Source organism: Pipistrellus hanaki, assembly GCF_964339955.1.
Source record: "Pipistrellus hanaki genome assembly, chromosome: 2".
NCBI lineage: Eukaryota > Metazoa > Chordata > Mammalia > Chiroptera > Vespertilionidae > Pipistrellus > Pipistrellus hanaki.
This window is the reverse complement of record NC_140504.1, coordinates 196,280,624-196,294,029: the sequence shown is the minus strand read 5'-3', so window position 1 is coordinate 196,294,029 and position 13,406 is coordinate 196,280,624. Positions and strand designations below refer to the sequence as shown.

Here is a 13,406-nt window from a genome sequence, read left to right as displayed (position 1 = left end):
CATCCGCTAACTGAGCTGATCCATAGTGTGAAAAGTGCTGCCGGAATCCGGCTTTACCCCGTTCCACGCCGAGGACCCCGGCTTGGGAGGGAGCACGCCTGCCTGGCTCCCACGGGGACACTGCCACCATGCTGGGCCTCGAACCCGGGCTTCCCAGTCCTGCAGCCTCATGCCCGGGCCCAGAGCAGGGGCTCCCCCAGCACCTCAGGGCTGCTGGGGGGCGGGGGGGCGTCACGAGGGGACAGAGCGGTGGGTGGTGAGGAAGTGCTCCCCAGAGGCCTGGCAGTGATTGTGACGGGGGCTAAGTCCCCGGCTAAAGACTAAACATTCTGCACAGCGTGGTGTCTGACCGTTCAGCACCCTGTGAAGTGGTCCAGAGCCACCTTTGCCGGTGACTGTGGAACTGGTGTCTAATGGCGACAGGCCAGGTGCTCCTGAGCCGGGTCTTAGGACTCTAGCCGGGCCCTCCCAGCCCGCGGGGCGCCTCCCTCCGGAGCCCAGGTGCTGGTGCAGCGCAGCGGCCTCAGCGGAGCCTGCACAGGCTGAGGCCTCCTGGGCTGTCAGAGCGGCATCTCTGGAGAAGCCGGTTGCCATGTGTGTCCGGAAAGGAGGGGACTTTCCAGGCTGCTGTGAGCGGGAATCTGATTGTGATCCGGGAGCCGCGCTCTGCTAACCACAGCCCCCGTCTGTCCGTGCTCCTGCCCGGGTCTCTGCAGACGGCGCTTCGTGGCCGCGGACCGGCACTCCGCCAGCTGGCTCCTCAGCTCTGCCCGGGGTGTCGCTCCAGAATCAGGCTGGGCTCCCGGCCTGGGCGCCCCGTCCTCCCCGGACCCAGGGGTGGCGTGGTGGGAAGGAGGAGAGCGCCCATCAGACCGTCTACAGTTCAGTTTTCAGAAACAGTTTTTTCAGTGGAAACACCCACAGCCTCATCGGCAGTTGCCAGCAAGACGCCTGGAGGGGGTGGGGCAGGGACGCAGGTGTGATGGTGTCCGTCCTCTGCCCTCTGTCCTCTGCCCGGGGCTGGGAGACGGCACTGGGCTCTGACCAGGGAGCCGGGGGAGACCCCTGGGCTGTGGCGGGGGGGGGGGGGGGGGGGCGGGGGGCATGGACACACCCCTGCCAAGCAGCAAGACTGCGGTGCCTTTTTGCCAAGAGAACTGCCCGGTTTTTATGGGAAAACTGGGCCCTTAAAGAGGCCTCAAACAGACACATTCAGTTTCAAAATGACTTTTTCTATGTGAGATGAAACATATATTTTTTTAAACAACAAAATTGTTTTGCCAAAATCCCTGTTTTCCTTCTTTCTGTGGGAGCTGGGGGGTGCGGGCTGTGTGTCCTCGGAGGAGGGGGTAGGGAAGCATGGAGGGCCCCCTCAGACACGGGCCAGCCCAGCGGCTGCATCCCATCTCCCGAGGTCCCTGACCCATCTCACGGGTCACCCACCTTCCCGGCAGCCGCGGGGTGGGGAGGACACCCGCCGGGGGGGCGCTGTGCACCCGGGAGGTGCCGGAGAGGGCAGTTCAAGCGGCAGGACCGGGGCCATTGCTGGCTTTGCCATGTCCTCTGCCTGATGCTCACCCCAGCCTGTGCCACCAGGAGCGTAGGGTTGTGGGCGGGCAGATAAAACTGCAGAATGGGGTGGGGGGCAGGGAGAGAAGTTGGAGGGGGAAGGGGGAGACGGGCGTGCACATCAGAGGTACAAACATGACGACTCCCCCTGCTGCACGGAGGGTGTCCTCACCCTCGGGTCACTGTCCCCGCTTCCTGAGGAGAGCAGGTGCCATGGAGGCCCTCCCCGCCGCAGGGAGGTCCAAGGAGAGAGGGTGACCGCAGGGTCTGTTTGCCACCCTCTGTCCTGTCAGACCCGCCGATGGAGCGTGAGTGGAAATTATCACCCAGCAGAGCGGGCGCCCGGACTGGCCCGTCCCCCGGAGGACACGGCGCCCACGCGGCCTGGCCTCCCGTGTTCATCGCTCGGGATCCCCACGCTGTTCCCGCCGTTGAGCCTTCCCCCGACTCTGCAGGTCTGGGCTGCGGCTCAGACCCGAGAGCCATTTGCTCTCAGACCTGGCGGACGGCTCACTTCCCACGCCCGCGGGAGGATCCGGGCCCAGGACTCGGGTCCCTGCTGCTCGAGGCCTTTGCAGGACCGCGTGCTGCGAGGGGCAGATCCTGGGCTCTGGGTTCAAACCCTGGTCGTGCTGGTTTGCCGGGGAGCGAGGGGCCTGGTTTACCAGAGCTCTCTCTCCTCCTCTGGTAACCGGTAAGGGCTGCTTCCTGGGGAGGGGTCAGCGTGGCCCTCCCTCTGGCTCCCTCCACGCTGGAGGCACCACAGGGACTGTGTCCACTCACCAGGCCCTCCCTCTGACACTGCAGTCTCTTGTGCCCCAGGGGCTGTGACACAAGGGGAGGAGCCCGGCGCACAGGAAAGGACAGTCTAGCAGAGAGCTGAGCAGCCGACAGGGCCGGCCCCCAGGTGCTGCTGCTGTCCTGGGCGGGGGGCACAGGAGGGCTGGGGGGAGGGGAAGGTGCCGGGGCCACAGATTATGTTGAGTTTCCAATTGACTTCACACCCCTCCCCTCCCCCGGTATTTATTGAGCACCTACTACGCGCCAAGCACTGTGCTTGGTCCGGGCAGTAATGGGGGCCCAGGACAGAGGAGGACCAGCCTGTGGCTCCCAGTCCCGCCGGTGGGGAAAGAGACAGGACCAGGTGGTCGCAGGCTGGCTGGAGCTGCAGGGGTGCCTGGTGGGGGCACTGCCCTGCCTGGGGCACCACAGACGTTCTCCAGGGGGTGCTACAGCGGGGAGCCCTGGTGCGGGCCATGGGCACAGCCCAGCCCCCTCCGGGCCTGGGCCTCATCCTCTGAGAGCCTGGGCCGAGGGTGCGGGACTGTGGCTGTGGGTTCTGGGGCTGATGGGATGCAATTCCCAGGAGGATCTGCTCCTACTCAGTGACCTGGCAGCCCCTTCGAGGGCTCGCTCAGCTGTCAGGATCGCGGCTGTGGAGGCAGATTGGTCCCCAGAGCTGTCCATCAGCAGCCCAGCCGGGCAGGGCCCTTCCTCTGAGCCTGCTTTGCCCACATGCCCAGGTCTCAGTAGATCTGCATGTCCCCCTCCCCCAGCCACACCGGAACCCGGAGCCCCTGGCGGGAGGCAGAGCTGGTCTCTGGGCCTTTGCTGCCATCCCGCTGTCCTTCCCAGCTGCCCTGGGAGACAGGGGGACCCCCTCACAGGCCAGCTGCAGGGTCGCCTGGGGCCCCTCCTTGCAGAGACGCACAGGTTGACAGATGGCTTCAGGCATCTGCTGCGGAGTGTCTCCCAGATGCGGCTCCCAGACGGAGCTCAGCCCACGCTCGCTGCGTACCAGCCGCCTGGGTGGTCTGGAGCGGAATGGAATCCAGAGGCCAGAGGAGCCGGGTTCCGATTGCCACCAATTTCCTGAAAGTTCCTTCTGGAGCTGGCTGAGTGGGGAAAGCAGACCCTCACTGAAACCAGATGTCAGCGTCTGTCCCCACCAGCCCAGCCCGCCCACCACACAGCCGACAGGGAAGGCCCCGGGTAGAGGAAGCCGCTTCTTACTGGCACCTAAAATACTGGCTTCGGTTTTCCCCTTTAAATAATAATAATAATAAAAAAAAACTCCCTTCACCCTAGTCCTTCCCCTCCTGGGTGCAGAGTGGGCACCCTGGGGACCTCACCCAGACTCGGCTTCCCCAGGGACTGGAGCAAGGACAGCGTGGAGAACAGGAAGGGGCTGGCCTGCCCTGGGGGGGCATTCCTGGGGGAGGCGGGGAGGGGCTGACCGGCACTGGGTGAGCCCAATCCCCAGAGCACCCTTCATCTCTGTGGCACAGAGAAATCAGAGGACAAGGGCGACCAGATGCCCCAAAACATGAGAAAGGGGCAGGAGGGGCTAATGCCCAGAGCCACCTGGCTCCTGACAGCACCTTTGCCTAGATCCTCCAGGGGCCTGTGCCAACAGGGGGTGGCGTCTGGGGCAGAACCTATCCCTCTGGGTCAGGTGCCAGCACTCTGCCAGGACTGAAGGCTCTGCTCCCGCATCTTAGTAGCTGGCTGCATGGGGGTCCTCAGTGGCTGGCTGAAACCATTACTGTCACAAGTCCGAGGTTACTTCTTTATTGATTTCTTTTCAAAGTTATGGGAACTTTGCCTGGTTTTCACCAGTGTCTCATTGAAAGCCACTGAAACTGCATGATTCCTTTATTCTGATGAGTGACCATGTCTGAGAGCGCTACACTGCAATGTCACATGCTGCCAGCAGGTGGCGATGTCCAATATGTGATCCTTAATGAAACCCACAGATGTTGAAGGCCAGAGCCTACTCATTCATGGACGCTGTGAGATCAAAGTTCTGTCAGATAAGGTCCACTCCGCTTCAGGGTCACTGCCTGAGATAAAGAGGTCCTTTGCTAGACATGCAGAACGGGTCTAAATTGTGTTAATACTCTTCAGTGTTCTTTTTGTTCTGCTGGACCTTGCCACACTTCTGTATTATGGATCCCATGCTTTTCTCTTTTAAAAAAGATGAATCTTTATGGATTTCGGAGAGGAAGGGAGAGGGAGAGATAGAAACATCAATGATGAGAATCACTGATTGGCTGCTTCCTGCACGCCCCCCACCAGGATTGAACCTGCAACCCTGGAAATCGAACTGGGATTCCTTGTTCATCGATGGATGCTCAACCACTGAGCCACGGCCAGGCAAGGAAACCTCTTTTTATTCTTGTCAATAATAATATGTAACATGCGTCCATTATCTGGAAAGTCCTCAAAGCCCTATGATTAATATTTGTTGAATGACTGTCCCTCACCCCACAAATTCTGGGAAACGTGTAGAGCTATACTACAGATGGGGAAACTGAGTCTCAGAGAGGTGAAGGAACTTGCTCAAGGTCGCACAGCCGGTGAATGGCAGAGCTGAGGTTTGGGTTAGGCGTGTCTGGTTCCAAATTCCTTGCCCATTTACTCCAATCAGCAAAGGAACTTGGAGAAAATGGAGTCCCTCGTGCTTATGAAAACAGTAGGAGCCCGGCCAGTGTGGCTCAGCGGTTGAGCGTTGACCTATGAACCAGGAGGTCATGGTTTGATTCCCGGTCGGGCACATGTCTGGTTGCGGGCTCCATCCCCAGTGAGGGGTGTGCAGGAGGCAGCCGATCAGTGATTCCCTTTCATCATTGATGTTTATCTCTCTCACTTTCCTCCCCTCCCTTCCTCTCTGAAATCAATAAAATATATTTTTTTAAAAAAAGAAGGAAGGAAGGAGACAGTAGAATCCTGCTCTAGGGGCCCCAAGAGGGCACAAGACATTCCTGGACAGACTCTTCGTCATCAGAAAAAGCAGCTGCTGTTCACTTTGCTATCTTATAGTTTCTCCCCCTCATCTTCCTGAGACAGATTAGAGGCGTGAGCAGATTGTCCTGATGAAAGTGATGATATGTGTGTGTGGGTGGGGGTGGGGCTAGTCACCCTCCTGCCTCCTCACCCTTGTGGGACACAGATACTTAGCTGAGGACTCGGAGTCCCGTCTGCAGATTCCTGGATGGTGTTTATCAGCTGATGTCACGGCGTTGCAAGATTGCGTATCTTCTAACCAGCAGTAGTGTCGGCACTGATAAGGGGAGCGCACAGGGGCCTCCTTTGGTCTCCCTGGTTGCTCAGCACCGCTCCCTGCTGGCGGGCCTCTGCGGGAGACCGGCTTCCCAAGCTCCTCTGGCCCCCAGCCCGGTGTCCGGGTGGGGCGGGGGCCCCCCGGGACCTGCTGGGAAATCAGGTCAGCAGATCTAGTTACCTGCGTGGGTCGGAGCTGGGTTTTTAGCTCCATGCTGCAGGCGGGGGGGGGGGGGGGGGGGGGGGGGGCGAGAGTGCTGAGGACGGCACACGGGGAGCCATCTGTCCGGGTTCCCATCAGAGGCGGGGGCTCTGGCCCCAGACAAACAGACCTGTCCCCTTGAATGAGGTGCACGCAGTCTGCATTGTCCAGAAAAGAATGTTCCGGAAGATGCCTCCGGGATGAGACTCGAGGCCGCACCGTGAGAGGACGGCCCCGATGGGGCGCACCCTCGGCCTTACAGCACTGGGGTCACAGTGACCATCGCGGCAGCTCGAACCCGGAGTGTCAGCTGAGCGGCCAGGATGCCCGCACAGGCCTGTCCACCCCCTGGCAGCCAGTTGAGCCTCTATCTATCTATATATAACATATTTTATTGATTTTTTAAAATTTTATTTATTTATTTATTTATTTATTTTTCAGAGAGGAAGAGAGAGGGATAGAGAGAGAGTTAGAAACATCGATGAGAGAGAATCATCCATCAGCTGCCTCCTGCACACCTCCTACTGGGGATGTGCCCACAACCAAGGTACATGCCCTTGACGGGAATTGATCCTGGGACCTTTCAGTCCGCAGACCAATGCTCTATCCGCTGAGCCAAACGGTTTCAGCGAGCCACAATATTTTTAAAAATTCAAAACAAAAGCAAAACCGACTCACAGCACGAGGTGGGGAGACATCGAACTTCGGAAGCTAACGGAGTCCGGTTAGGCTCCAAGCTTTGCTAAGCCGGGTCCCTGCCACGTGTGGCCTCCTCGTCTTTACAAGGAGCTCGGCGGTCAGTCCTGCCCTTCCCGGCTCTGGTGCAGACGGAATACCCAGAGACCCACTGTGCGTAACAGCTTCTCCGGCAATGCCAATGCCCCGTGCCCTTCTACACTACACAGCACGGCCTGGAGGGGTGTAAGATTTTGTTCTTAAATCCGTAATTTCTTTTAAAACGTCCCAGGTCTAGGGTGCAAGTGGCTGCTGTGTAGGGGACGGGGAGCAAAATGCCTCCGATGAGCGAGAGCCACAGGACACCGTGGGGAGAAGTCCTCAGGCATGGGGACCTCCTGGGCAATTGCTCTTTCATTCATTCATTCATTCATTCATTCATGTCACGCATGGAATGCAGTCTGCTGTTTGCCTGGAGCCATCAGGGCTGGGGTGCCCAGGCGCCCAGGCCCTGGGGTCTGAGGGTCCTGAGACCCCCCACACACACACACCGTGCGGGTACGACGCGCACCGGGACGCTGGAGGGGGCTCAGCTCTGCCCGCGCCCCTCTCCGGCGCCCTGGAATCCCGGGGCTTCCAGCCTACGGCCTGGCTCCGAGGTTCTGAGCCCCGCTCCCCAGGGGATTGCGAATTATTATTAGCGAGACCCCCTCCTGCCCTCCGGGCCGCACCGTGCTCCGGCGCATGTTGCAACGCCGGCCTCTGGCCCAGGGAGGCCCCGGCGCTCCCCGTGGGCGCTCCGGGGGGACCGGCCCGGCGCCACCCGCGGCCCGCGGCCTGGAGGGCGAGGCGGGGCGGAGCGGGCGGGAGGGCGCGGGGCGCGGGCGGCGCTGCTGGTCCCCCGCCCGGGCCGCCGGGCCGCCCTCCGCGCCCCACGGAGCCGGGGCGGGGCGGGGGGCGGGGTCAGCCGGCCGCACCCCCCCCCCCCCCCCCCCCCGCTCTCACTTTAAAGCTCGGCCGCCGGGGCTCCGCGCAGAAGTCGCCGGGCGGCCGCGCTCCACGGATCCAGCTCCAGGCGCCGGGCCGCGGGGAGGCGGCTCCGTCCCTGCGGGCGCGGCCGGCCCCGGCCTCGGCCCCGGAGAGCGGCGGCGGCGGCGGCGGCCTCCCCGGTAGGCAGGGCCGGCGGGGTGGGCGCGGGGACCGCGCACTTGGGGACCGCGTAGGAGGGCGCGGGCCGGGCGGGGAGGGCCGGGCGGAGTCCGGCGCTGCAGCCCGGGCGGAAGGCGCGGCCCCGCCGGCTTCCAGGCGCGGGAGCCCGGTCTCCGCTCCGGGGGCCTCCGCCGCGGAGTCGGTTTCGCTTTTCCCGCCGTTTGCCCGCCCCGCCGCCCGGGAGCGCCTCCCCGGGGCCCTGGGCGCCACCCGCCCCCGGAGCCGCCGCGGAGCCCGGAGCCCGGAGCCCGGAGCGCGGAGCGGGGAGCCCGGAGCCCGGAGCGCGGAGCGGGGAGCCCGGAGCCCGGAGCGCGGAGCCCGGAGCGCGGAGCCCGGAGCGGGGAGCCCGGAGCCCGGAGCGCGGAGCGGGGAGCCCGGAGCCCGGAGCGCGGAGCGGGGAGCCCGGAGCCCGGAGCCCGGAGCGCGGAGCCCGGAGCGGGGAGCCCGGAGCCCGGAGCCCGGAGCGCGGAGCCCGGAGCGCGGAGCCCGGAGCGGGGAGCCCGGAGCGCGGAGCCCGGAGCGGGGAGCCCGGAGCGCGGAGCCCGGAGCGGGGAGCCCGGAGCCCGGAGCCCGGAGCGGGGAGCCCGGAGCGCGGAGCCCGGAGCGCGGAGCCCGGAGCGCGGAGCCCGGAGCCCGGAGCGGGGAGCCCGGAGCGCGGAGCCCGGAGCGGGGAGCCCGGAGCCCGGAGCCCGGAGCGCGGAGCCCGGAGCCCGGAGCCCGGAGCCCGGAGCCCGGAGCGCGGAGCCCGGAGCGCGGAGCCCAGAGCGCGGAGCCCGGAGCCCGGAGCGCGGAGCCCGGAGCCCGGGTGGCAGGACCTTCTGGACGGAGAGCCGGGAGCCGGTCCGCGGTGAGGATGGCGGTGGACACGGTCAGGGCAGGGGCTCCGGGGATGGGAATGGCCCGCTTGGCTGCAAGCGTGTGTGAGTGTGTGTGTGTGTGTGTGTGTGTGTGTGTGTGTGTGAGATAGAGAGAGAGAGAGTGAGTGAGGGAGGGAGGGAGGTGTGTGCCTGAGCTGTGATGCCGTGTGAGTGGGTCCTTGTGAGCCCGTCTGTGTGCGTGTGTGACTGGGTGTGTGAATGCATGTGAGAGTGTGTATGTGAGGCTCTGAGGTGTGAGTGTGCTTCTGCATAGTGTGTCTCTGGGAGTATGTGTCTCTGAGTGCATGTGTGTGAGCATCTGTGTGTGTTTCTGAGTACATCTGTGTGTGTCTCTGCATCTGTGTGTATCTCTGCATCTGTGTGTGTCTCTGCATCTGTGTGAGTGTGTGTCTGTGTGGGGTGAGTGTCTCTAAGTGAGTGTGTGTGAGTGTGCATTGGTGTGAGTGTGCATTGGTGTGAGTACTTCTGTGTGAGGTGTGTGTGTGTGGGTGAGTGCATCTCTGTGTATGTGTGAGTGTGTGTCTGAGTGCATCTGTGTAAGCGTGTGTCCGTGTGTGTGAGTGTGTGTGTGAGTACTTTTGTGTGTGTCCGTGTGGGTGAGTGTCTCTGAGTGACTGTGCCGCCCATGCTCACTGGCCGTGGACCCTCTGGTCCTGACTGTGGGTGTGTTGGACCCACACTGGACGAGGGGCCTGCGGTGCCAGCTGAGGCGGAGCAGATGCCTCCCTCCCCCTCTCTTTCTCTGAACATGAACCCTGCGCTTGGGGTGAGCTGGCAGGGGCCGCTTCCTGAGTGAGTAATATTTAATTAAACACCAGCGGTAGCATCAGAACTGGTCATGAGTGAGTTTTAACAGGTGCTGGTGGGACAAGCGCCGTCCGTCCGGTGACTAAGGCTTGGTCCTGCAGTAAGCCTCCCTGGGGTCGGGGGTTGGGGGGGGGGGTGAGGAGAGCAGCCAGCCGGCTCCCTCCTGGCCTGGCTCCACTCTGGGTGGTGGGGAGCGCTGGGTGACACTCTGGACAGAGGCTGGCTCCCAGGAGCTGGGAAGTCCTGTCTCACAGGCCCAGAGACGGTGGCTGACTTACCCAAAGGGCACAGCCAGGGCCATGGACCAAGCCTTCGGAGTCCTAGCTGTTGCCATTGGTTACTGTCCCCCGGGCTGAGGTCATGGGCCAGGCACTCATGTCTCCCCAGCTGTGAAGTGATGGGTGGATTAGGTCATTTGAAGCACTTCCCTGACTGCTGTTCTCCTGCAGAGAGTGCTTTACCAGGAGATGGAGAGAGAAGGTGGGGGGAGAGCGAAAGAGAGAGAGAGAGAGATGGATGGGGTGTGGCATGACCTAATGCAATAACTTTATTAAGTCTCCCTTTCCTTTCCCCGGGAAGCACAGAGACAAAAAAGCAGTGACACGTTGACTGCCGTGGCTCGGACAGCCCTGAGCCAGCATGGATGTGGCTTTAGGGAGGTCAAGGATCAGGGGAGAACCCGAGGGCTCTGGGGGTGCCCGGAGGGAGAGATCCTGCTGGGGGCGCCAGTGATGTCACTGGGCGCTGGGTGGGGCTGCGTTCGTGGCTGGTGGGGCCAGGCTGCACCCACCCTCCCGGGTTCCCCAGGGCCGCCTCCCAGAATCCCAACGCCCTGGACCAAGGGCGTGTGGGCGGCAGTGGCGCAGGGAGCAGATCCTGGGATGGCCCTGGGATGGGTCCGGGCGGCTGGGCCAGCTCCGAGTGCCCTTGCCAGGCAGGCCGCTGACAGGAAGGTGTGCGGGGGGGTCTCTGCAGGAGGCACCGGGGGCCCCAGAGCCGCCTGGAAGGCTCTCTGCTTTAGAGTTTTCTATGTCTCTCTTAAAAAGAAGTCACAATAACACCCGCGTAACATCCAGCGTACCGTGTTCGCCATCTCCGAGCGGCCTGTGCGGGCGGTTACACACTCACTCCCTCTGCTGTGCAGCCAGCACCTCTGTTCCCCCCGGGACTTCCCATCCTGCCCATCTGAATCTCTAACACCCTCCCCGCCCTCCCCCAGGCCCGGCACCCACCTTCGGGGTCTGTGCGTGTGACTGCGAGGTCCCTGGGAGAAGTGGAGGCACCCCGGCCGTCCCCTGTGGCCGGCTCATTCCACCCGCACGGGGTCCTCATGGTCCGTCCTGCTGCAGCCCGTGTCCGCGTGTCCTTCCTTCGTAACCCGCACTGACTGTCCGTCCACCCCCGAGGGACGCCTGGTCTCTGGCGTCCTGTTGCTCTCCCTGAGTTCGGGCTCCAGGGAGGGGCGCTGTGGGGATGCAGGGCTCTGGGGTGGACTTCTGGGGCCCCTGCCTTGCCCGGAGGGGACTGGCCCAGCCTCACAGGCCGCTGGCTGCCCCGCTGGCTGCTGGGAGGAGAGCTGAGGCTGCTGGGGGAGCTGGGGGTGTGTGTGTGGGAGGGGGTGCTGGGAGCAGGGTCTCAGGCCAGGACCCGGGGTTCTGGCTTTAAGCACCCCCAGGGCTGTTACTGGGTGAGAGGAGTGGCCTCCCGCGGAAGGCCAGCTCCCTCCCAGGTCAGCACGCCTGGTCCCACGTCCTGGCGTCCTGCAGGGGGAGGTCACTCCTGCCGCCCACGTGCACAGCTTCCCAGTCCGCCCCACTCGCCCGCTCTGCTGCTTCCCCTGCCCCCTCCTTTCTGCTGAGAGCTCCCTCCGCCCCCTCACCCGCCCGTAATGTTGCTGCTGTTGATGAGTCGTAAAGTAGATATCAGTGTTTGCCGATGGTCCTAGGCGGCCCTGCCAGCGGGTCTCATCCTGTGGGTCCATAATCACAGCGATGAAGTAGCAGCGAAAATAACGTTTTGGCTGGGGGTCGCCACAACACGAGGAGCAGTTACAGGGCCGCGGCGTGAGGAAGGTGGGGCCCCGCTGGCCGAGGGCACTATGGGCCGGTGACAGGCAGAGGTGAGGGCAGGGCAGGGGCATTCCTGGTGGAAGGGTGGCCGGTGTAGACTGTGAGCAGGGGCTGCTGAGAGGCTGGAGGATGGCAGGGGATGGATGTGGGGGAGGGGCTGGGCGCAGGGGATAGACCTGTGGGGGGAGATGCGAGGAAGGGGAGATGCCCGCTTCCTGCGGGGTTAGGGGTTCATTGGATGAATGGGGCTTTTGGGGTGAGGACGGAGGGGCCCCGGGTTGTGAGGAAATGGGGGCTCCCAGCGGCAATGGGACCGGGTGGCTCAGTGGAATCAGCTCCAGGAGGGCTCTGATCCCTCAATATGCCAATGGCTCAGGGCCGTGGGCCCATAGGGTGGGTTTTTAAATTGAGGTGACTGTCATGTAACAGGACAATTAACCTTTTAAAGTGGACGACTCGGTGGCATTTAGTGCAGTTGGCCCTCTGTCTCCCGGTTCCATATCCGTGGATTCAGCCAGCCGCAGCGGGAGAGGTTTGGGGGGAAGTTACGTGGCTGCAACGTGCTCTGTGGTTGGTCTGTGCGGAGCACATGCAGGCCTTTTTCCTCGTCATTATTCCCTGAACGATACAGCATAACAGCTGTTTTCACGGCACTCCCATTGTGTCGGGCGTTAAGGGTAATCTAGATGTGATTTTAAGTAGCTGGACGGGAGGCCCAGCCAGTGTGGCTCAGTGGTTGAGTGTCAACCTATGAACCAGGAGGTCAGGGTTCAATTCTCGGTCAAGGGCACATGCGCAGGTTGTGGGCTCAAGTCCCTAGTAGGGGGTGTGCAGGAGGCAGCCAGTCCATGATTCTCTCTCATCATTGATGTTTCTCTCTCTTTCCTTTCCTCTCTGAAATCAATAAAAAAAATATATATATATCTGTACTAATAAAAGGGGAATATGCAAATTGGTCAGGATGCCCTCACAGTAACGACCAAACACAGGCTGTGTGGGGCAACAAGCCTGGCAGGGGGGCTAGTGAGGGACGACCGAATGACTGAACAGCAGGCTGCGTGGGGCGACCAGGCCAGCAGGGGGGGGGCATTTAGGGGCGATCAGTCAGGCAGGCAGGTGAGCAGTTAGGAGCCAGTGGTCCCAGATTGGAGAGGGTGCAGGTTGGGTTGAGGGGACCCCCTCCCCTGTGTATGAATTTCATGCACCGGGCCTCTAGTATATAAAATAAGTAAAACAAAGTAGGCAGGAAGCTGTGTGTAGGTTATATGCAAATACTGCACCGTTTTACATAAGGGACTTTAGCACCTGTGGTTTTGGTGTCCACAGGGGGTCCTGGAACCGATCCCCTGCAGATACGGAGGGACGGCTGGGCATGCACAGTGCTGTGCAACCACCTCTCTCCAGTTCCAAACGGAAACCCTATACCCAGTGACAGCCACTCCCACGCCCGCCCCAGCGCCCGCAACCACCGTCTGCCGTCAGTCTGTGGACGTGCCGTTCTCTAGACGTTTCCTGGGACTGGAAGCGCCACCCTGTGACCTCTGGGGCCGGCTTCAGATTACGGTGTTTCCCAGGAGGAAGCTGGCCTTCCCTTCCTGGTTCACTGGCGGGTGCCTGGGAGGCAGGCCCCGTGTGGTTCGGACAGATTGTCAGACACCAGGCCCCTGGTCGTGAGCAATCCTCATTGTTTTTAATTTTCTTCCAGTGATCTTTTAAAAATGAACAGTTGGAGCCCGGTCAGTGTGGCTCAGTGGATGAGCATTGACCTCTGAACCAGAAAGTCAAGGTTCGATTCCCGGTCAGGGCGCATGCCCGGGTTACGGAATTGACCCCCCCGTGTGGGGTGTGCAGAAGGCAGCCGATCAATGATTCTCTCTCATCATTGATGTTCCTCTCTCTCTCTCTCCCCCTTTCTCTTCCTCTCTGAAATCAATA

General features: G+C 62.1%; 1 protein-coding gene across 2 annotated transcripts in view; it reads left to right on the top strand.

Annotated features, from left to right (window-relative positions):
• The first annotated feature begins 7,535 nt into the window (after positions 1 to 7,535).
• Positions 7,536 to 13,406, top strand: part of SPSB1 (splA/ryanodine receptor domain and SOCS box containing 1) — a 48,679-nt gene continuing 42,808 nt past the window's right edge. Inside the window, exon 1 of one of the 2 annotated variants that reach the window (XM_084875841.1) lies at positions 7,536 to 7,677. The gene's annotated coding sequence lies outside the window, so the exon portion shown is untranslated. Of the gene's footprint in view, positions 7,678 to 8,485; positions 8,586 to 13,406 lie in introns of those variants that run through there. The other variant, XM_084875842.1, reaches the window with a different exon arrangement.